This window comes from Dasypus novemcinctus, chromosome 21, assembly GCF_030445035.2.
Source record: "Dasypus novemcinctus isolate mDasNov1 chromosome 21, mDasNov1.1.hap2, whole genome shotgun sequence".
In the NCBI taxonomy this organism is placed as follows: Eukaryota; Metazoa; Chordata; class Mammalia; order Cingulata; family Dasypodidae; genus Dasypus; species Dasypus novemcinctus.
The window spans coordinates 716,037-725,029 of NC_080693.1; positions in this window are offsets into that span (position 1 = coordinate 716,037).

The window sequence follows — 8,993 nt, forward strand, 5'->3', positions numbered from 1 at the left end:
AATTGTACAGAATTTCTAATTGATTTGATCATAAATTTTGGTAATGGATGGTGATGATGGTAGTACAACATGAACATAATTAATGACACTTAATTGTATATGGCAGTATGGTTAAAAAGGGGAAAGTTTAGGTTGTATATATGTTAGTGGAAAAAATACATAATAAAAAACCATGCAAGCATAGGACTGCACCATGCAAATGATGAACTTTTCTGTAGTCGACCTTTCATGAAGTGTGAAAAATGTACTAAATTAATGCAAGGTGTTAATAGTAGGATGGTATATCATAACTGTATTTTATTCATGACTTTTCTGTAAACCTACAACTTCTCTAATTCAAAAACAGAATAAAGGAAGGATAAACAAACAACGAAAAATAGTGAATGTTTATATGACCCCACCACACAAAGAACCACATCCAATTGAGGTGTATTTTGAGGATGAAGGGCATATGGAATGAGTAATGGGAAAATGGTATTTATAATTACCAATAAGGCCTTGTGTCTAGCTGCAGAAATAATGCATATATTGTTATGAGTATTTCTTTCTTATTTTGTCATAAATATGTTTGCATGTGGTTGCAGTTGTCTGTTTTGTGACATTTCTAACTATTTTTTTTTTAAACTGTATTCATTGTTATGTGCTGTCTCTGAGGTTTCTGTTTCCTTAACTCAGCAGTCAGTGAGTGACCTGATGGATATTGCCTTCAATGCCAGAAGTTGAAAAAAATGCTAAAAAACCTCTTCCATTCTTTGCAGATTGGCTCCTTCATATAAAGCCTGGTTTCCCCCTACTCTGGCTTGACCTTCATCTCCTTCTTGTGGATCCTAAAGATCAGCCAAAAGTACAATCTTAGGGTCATGTTTCCAACACTGGGCAAACACAAGATCTCTGGGTACCCCAGGGTTCATGTTAGCTCCACAAGGCCCTTACCCAAATAAGAATCTTACTCCTCAGCCTTGTCCTAGCCAGGCTAGTAGGTTTCCCTGCTGCTTGACCATTATGTGTTGCTTACTGCAGGTAGTGCTTCAAGTGCTTTTATCAAATGTCACCTATAAAGTTGTTCTGTCTTGAGATGGATGAAATGAATGCCAATCTTTATCTCAGTTCTGCAAGGTAACCCCAGAATAGACAATTCACAATCACATTTATTTTTGTTTTTAGTCAAGGTCCATATTTCTTCCAGTGTACTCTATGTATATAATATGTTACAGTAAATGGATTTGCAAGAGTGTAGCAGAAGAGAAGATTGTGTCATAAGAATAGATGATCCATTTGATACATTTTCTACAAATTAATGAAGATTAATATAGAAGTATTTGGAGAAATACAGTCTTTCATTTTTAAAATATGTATAAGCTAGTGAGAATGATGAAATAAAATTTATGGTGCATTGATGAGTTAGAATAATAAAAGAAGCAAAGTCTTTGAGTTTATGATACTGGGAACAGATTGATTTTATGTAGAAACAAGGGAATTTCCCCTAATTTAACAAAATATTAGGTGGGAAGACAGAATCTGTTGGTACACATATATTTATTTTGTATATTCAATAGTGTGAAATTGTTAACCTTGGCTTATGTATGCTCTTACTTTGAAATTAAAATAGAATTAGTATTCATAAACTGAGTGCAATGGAAAGGCTGCTGGAATTTGAGGGGGAAAGGAAACAAATCTAATAGATCAAGGGACATTTTGATGACTCACATGCACTCCTAGATCATAAATTTAATTTAAATCAGTCAGCAAGATCATGCCTTATTCTGAAATCATGTTCAGCAGGGAGGATGGGCCCAGAATAGGCAGAGTTTGGGTTTTGCTTTGTGAATAAAGTGGACAGAAAGAGCAAGTATAGTTAATGCAGTGTGGAATGGATTGATTAATTGAAAAACGATGAGATAAATATATAAGAGAAATACTGTCAATGATGATGAAAAATTGTAAGATAAAACCACGAGTACATGAAAAGAATGTAAGACATTTGAGATTGAAAATTGATGCTGAAGAAAATAAAGACATGAACATTGAAGTTAGATTTGAGAAGAAATAAGGACTATTAAAATCAAGTGTTTATATACATTATTCATCTTTAGAGTTTGGTTGCTGAAAGAACCCACAGGACTCAAACAGTTTAAACTTAGGGAAGAGCTTTACACCTGGTAACGGCGACAACAAAGCAACAGCTGGAGAGCAACATGCACTGCAAGGCTCCTACAACATCAGGCATGGGCATTTTTGTCCTTCAGCCCTACGTTACAAAGGACACACGATCACTCCAGGTCTCAAGCTACCAACAACATATACAAATTGGGACGTACCAATAAGCCCAAAATCTGCTGGGGTGCTGGAAACTCTTAGAGTGAGCTGGTCACGGAGGCACATTCAGTCTATGCAGCCTGGCTGTACCATCAAATTCCCCTCCCCAATCCAGGCTCTACTGAATCAGGTACAAATTAGCAGTCCTATTGTAACTACAAAACTAAGCAGATGGGACTAAACATATGAAACAACTCTGGACCTGTGGTGACTGACAACCATTTTTTTAGTTAATAGATAACAGCTTTGGCCAAAAGTCGGTAGATCTATGGAAAAGGTGTTAGTCAATGGAGACTTGCTATGCAGGTAATAAGAGAGAAATTAATAGGACTGGAAGATAGACAATATTATCCATTGTAAAAAAAATCTTTTCAGAAGAGATCAGAACTAATAGAAAAAACAAAACAAATTCATAACAATAGTGGAAAAAATACTTCTCTTAATACCAAAACTTGAATCTGCAGGTGTAAAATGAACACTATGTTCCTATAAACATGTGGTAAAGTTTACTGAAATAAGAGAGAGATTTTAGTGAATGAAACAATATTTATAAAATGAAAAAATAATTCTAAGGACACAAAAGCAGAACAAAAGTTCTGGAGAGTTGATAAATTATCTACAGCAGCACTCAATTTTAAAAAACACTGGGGTAAATAAAAATTGTTATTTTTCAATCAAATACCTCAAGTATTTAAGAAAATATATTGACTATTGTAACCACTACTAGAATAATTAAAGGGGAAGTAGTATGATTTAGAAATAACTAAGTCAGGAACACTAATGATAAAGAGAGATAAACGGATGTTTAGATGTGCTAGTATTTTCAGTTTTTATAATGACTGGTTGGTACTAACAGTTATTAATTAAGAACAAAAGGTTTATATAAACAAAATTAAATTTTACCTAACAGGTAAATTAAAATCTGAGAAAAATTATTCTAAACTATCTTATGATTCATAATATATTATTGCAATATATTTATCTTTAATTAAAATGTATATATGGTAAAAGGAAAATGAATCATATTTCTGATAAAAAGTGATATGAAAAGAATATTGTTGTTATTCAGTTTTATTGTTAATAAAATTAGTAAAATAGAAATATGAAATAAGTATAATGCTTGAACTTTGAAAGGAAGGAGCAATATTGTCTTTTTCTTACATAATTATTATTGCATACCTTGAAAGCTAAAAGTAATCTATTGAAGCAATAACATAATTCAATAGTTGAATCTTGATAAAAATACACAAAAAAAGCAATTGTCATTGATATGTAATTAGGCCACTACTATCTAAGCACAATGAAGAATGCATCCAATCTAGATCAAATGAATAGTTAAATCCTTTTGAAAATTATCTAAGAAGAATTTTACAGTGCTGCTATGGAAAAATATGTTCCTGAATGATTTTTAGACAAAGCCTGTGTGTTTGACAGAATTAGAAAGGTATATCTTGGTTTTAGTTACTATGATGCAAAAATATAATAAAGAAAAATAAACCTTTCCAAGCAAGACTACAAAGCCAGAGCCATAAAGCAAAGGGATATCATATTTGATTAGTTTCAATAAAATATTACAGCCAATATATTATCACAAATAAAGTAAAAACATAACCTTTTTATATATAGTAAGCAAGAGACAGTCAAAGCTACTATTTAGGAACAAAATCATCAATGAAAATACTGGAAAGTTATGAAAGGTTGTCACAAATATTAAAACAAATGTTTCATATGCTTTTTATGTCTCACAATTATATATTTTATATATATATATATATATATATATATATATATATGTCAAAGCAATGAGGCATTATATCTCAAATCATACTGCAAAGGCATGTTGCCGCAAATACGAAGCTGAAATTATCTGTGTCTTTTGAGATTTCCTTGCATCTCTGTAAATGAATGAGGTTATTCCTATAAATGTACTTTCCCTCTGAGGACAAATGTACTGGCTAATTTGGTTCTATCTCCAGAGTTCCTTACCCAGCTCAAGGAGGATTACTTTAAAATAAGAAAGAAGCATAGACAAGCAATCCATGATTCTTAGTCAACTCTGTTTTATGATGTGTATAATATCACATAGTACAGCAGCTGAAGGAATTTGGCTAAGCCCTTGGTCTGCATGCCTTTCTGATACCTGCTTTGCTGTGACTCTTGTCCAATGTCTCCAATGTTGTAACTATTCATTTTCTCATCTTTAAATGGGGATAATAGATCTGCTGTTAAGCTCAGAAGAGGTAGCATGAGTAAGGTGGACAATGTAAGAGTGTAATGGACATTAGCTCTTAATTTAGCCTTTGGAAACTCACAAGAAGAGATAAGAGGGGCCCTCACAATGCCACCTGTTTCCCAGCTGCTGGATCTTTGTGTAACCTATCCATTAGAGCAATAAAGAAACATTAGGATTTGAGGTCTGCCAAGTAAAGAGAAGCACCATGCTAGTGAGGGGAGGGTCAATATGTCACCTCTGCAATAGCTTTTTATGATGTTATCCAGACATACAGCTGTGTATGTCTGAGTCCATGAAATTGTAACACATTCTGGGATAGTGATGAAAATTGTGGGGTTTAGAAAGAGGCCTGAAGGGGTTCAGATCTTGACTCTACTATGCACCCACGGTGTGAGCTGAGCTAATTCCTTAAGCTCTATACAGGCCAGATACTTCCCAATAATGGGAATATCATTGGTGGTTTTGAGCATAGTTGTAAATTATATTAAAGAATGCATAGGAATTTCACAGAATGTGACTGACAGGGTAGTCAGCTCTTTCACATTCTCACTGGTCTATTTCTCAAGTTGTGAATGTTTCCTGCCTTGATCATACCACCAAAGTATATGCTTTCTCAGCTTCTCTTATTCTAAAGTAAATAAAACAACCACCTGTTGTACTTGGAAGGATTAGAGTAGGGATCTTGGTGTACTGGCTAAATATCTTTTTTTTTTTTTTAAAGATTTATTTATTTATTTAATTTCCCCCCCTCCCCTGGTTGTCTGTTCTTGGTGTCTATTTGCTGCGTCTTGTTTCTTTGTCCGCTTCTGTTGTCGTCAGCGGCACGGGAAGTGTGGGCGGCGCCATTCCTGGGCAGGCTGCACTTTCTTTTTCACGCTGGGCGGCTTTCCTCACGGGCGCACTCCTTGCGCGTGGGGCTCCCCCACGCGGGGGACACCCTTGCGTGGCACGGCACTCCTTGCGCGCATCAGCACTGCGCATGGCCAGCTCCACACGGGTCAAGGAGGCCCGGGGTTTGAACCATGGACCTCCCATATGGTAGACGGACGCCCTAACCACTGGGCCAAAGTCCGTTTCCTGGCTAAATATCTTGACACATCTTCATGTTAAAAAGCTTTGCTAGACTTGATCCATATACATATCCCTATGACTATTTAAAATACAAGAAGACAACGGTTCAAAACAAAATTATCTGAAGGCCTAGAAAACTTTCAGAGGCTTATCAACATATAAGAAACATAGAAACTGTCATTTTGACTGTGATTTGCTTTAATAGATTACATAAATCCATAGGATATGAACTTTTCCTAATACACTCGATTGGTCAAAGATGGACCATTGTTTCACCATTGTTTTCATAAACACAGCGTGAGGTCTTCCTGCCAGTGGGAGCTCAAGGAAGGGAAGAGAAGCAAGCATGATTCTACTCTGAGTCCAGGCATCAAAGCCTGAGGGAGTCACCCCAGGTGAAGTCTGCTGGGGCTTCAAGGAAAAGGCTAACTTTTTCTTTCCTATAAACTAGATCTAAAAGACTATCAGTGAAGCAAGAACTTTGTTCAATCCAGTCACAATGGTGTTTTTTGTGTATGTTTTCTTTTTTTTTTTTGAGGTACTGGGAATTGAATCCAGAACCTTGTACCTAGGAGGCAGGAGCCCAACCACTGAGCTACATTCACTCACCATGATTTTGTAATTGTATTTCATAATTAAAGATAAAGCCTGCATAAACAAGTTATTTTGAGAAATGAAATGTTGTTCTTCCTCTCTGAGGTCACAAAACTCTTGCAGAGTTTGAGAACTCCTCTTTGAAACCCTCATTAGCAGAAGGCCTGTAATGTTGGTGTTTAGGATTCTAGCCTGGAAGAGATGAGCATGGTGAGACAGGAAGAGGTGAGAGGCCAGCACAGACAAGCTCGGTCTACCTCCCTCCAATTTGGAATTAAAATTGGGAAAATTTATAACCATGCCTATTTATCCAGAATTTTACTCTAACCTTTATTACATTTTCATTCATTCAATAATACATTATAATACATTAAATCCTTCCATCCTTTCTCTTCATCTTCCATAAGTCATTTTGTGTCTTCCCTTTCCCTTTAATAACTTTTTAGACCACTCATTCCAGGTCATCCCTTAATTATTCTAATAGTTATACTTGACACTTTTTCTGACCTCACAAATAAATTTATTTCTAATGAACAATTGATTTCTAGGAAATGCCACCTCCATTCTGCTTTCAACCTTTATGTATTAAAACATCCTTTGCTCTCAATCTGGACAGGTGAAAACTAAACCTCCAAGGCCATTGCTCATGCCCCTCAACTCTCCCATCACTCTTGTCCAGACCACTTTTTTTTAGCCTTTCCTAGAATGTTTTATCCTAAACCTTTCAGTCTGCTGAGGTTTTTCTTTATTCCCACTGTGTTTCCAGACTTAAATTATTTTCTCCTCCATTTTTTACATTAAAATTAGTGCCAATTTTTCAAAGGTTAATTTTTACTTTTGCCATATTTTTACATTAAATCCACCTTAATTCCCTTAGTGCTCCTGGAGAACATATTGCCCGTCCTAATCTGGCCTAATAAACTTCAACTTATATGCTTATGATAATTTTAAATAAACAATACAATGTAGTAGGAGAACAACATTATTTTAAAAATCACTAACATGGAAATGCAGGATTTTTAAAGAAAAGTTAGAATTTGACTTCTAATTGCTAAAAACTACTTTTGATGCTTGAAATCTCCAGGAAGGAATTTAGAGATAGAACAGAAGAACACCAAAAATAATTTTGGGTGACCCTGACTTCAAAAGATAAAATGAAAAAGCTGCCAGTAAATCAGACAAAGACATTTTATGAATAATGAAATACAGAACAGGATATTGTTCTATATTTTGTTATTGTTTTATTTTTAATATATTTTTATTTTTAAAAGATACATAGATTACATAAAATGTTATATAAAAAAATATAGGGGATTTCCCATGTATCCCACTCCCCATACCTCCCACTTTTCTCTAATAATGAACAAATTCTTTCATTAGTGTGGTACATTCATTGCAATTGATGAACACATTTTGGAGCATTGCCATTAAGCATGGATTATAGTTTATACTCTCTCCCAATTCTACTGTAGGTTATGGCATGATATATAATGTCCTGTATCTCTCTTTGCAGTGTCATTCAGGACAATTCCAAGTCCCAAAAATGTTCCCATATCACACCTCTATTTCCATCTCCCTGCCTTCAGCAACTCCAGTGGCCACTGTATCCACACAAATGATATAATTTCTTTGATTGCTAAAATCACAATAAGTGTATAATAGAATACCAGTAAGTCCACTCTAGTCCATATTTTATTCCCACATCCTGAGGATTCTGGGATGGTGATGCCCACTCCACCTCTAACTGAGAGGGGTTTTGTTCCCATATGGTTGATGGATGGTACTCTCTTGCTTGTAATTGTAGACTCTCTTGTTTCCTCTGTGTGGAGGTTGTCCATCCTCACCTCCTTGTTGGTTGTCCTGGATGAGTCCAGTGAACTGGAGAGTAGGTGTTGCAACTCTGTTGAGGTTCAGGGCCCAGCTGGCACATGGACAATAAAGCAGTAGTTTTAAAAACTTTAGCATGCATAAGAATCACATGGAGAAATCATCAAACCACATCTCAATAAGGTTTACCCTATAGTTTCTGCTTCTTTAGCTATGAGTTAGTATGTAAAAGTCTGCTTTTCTGACAAGTTCCCAGATACTCTGATGCTACTGAGCCTTGTAACTCACTTTGAGAACCACTGGTCTAGGGATTTGGGGGTCTAAGAGTAGATCCTAATAAAGAAAAAAACTGTCATTTGTTGTAAATTCCAAGGAGACTTCACAGAGAAGTCTCACATTGACTTTGGGCAATAGAAGGTTTTTGGTTTTTTGATGTTTGGCAGGCTTCATGACAGAAGGTTTCAGAGAGTTTATGGAGGGATTAAAATTGTGAGGTAGAAGGCATCAAACACCCTTTCTAAAGATATGAATTAGATGGTGGCAGAAATTAGAATGATACACAGATTATACGAAAAATTTTTTGGCAGAAGAACTAGGTAAGATACTGCCTCAAATAGAATAGACACTGAAAAGCTGAATGTACTTACTTTCTAAATCTGTGCTTACCACTCATTACATTGCTTTACATTTTTGTTATTTTATGATTACATGCAATGATTTCTTTTTTTGTTTTTTTTAAGAATTCATTTACATATTTTTATTTGAAAATGTTTATTATATTAGTACAGTGAAACTAAATTTTAGAGACAACTGGATTATCATTAGTTTATTACAAAAGAGTCATGGAAATAATCTACATCATGGAATTTCAGAACTTCAGTGGAATGGGCAGCTTCACATGATGCCATTTCAATAATGATCTATTTCAGTCTATGTACTTCCCAAGAATGTC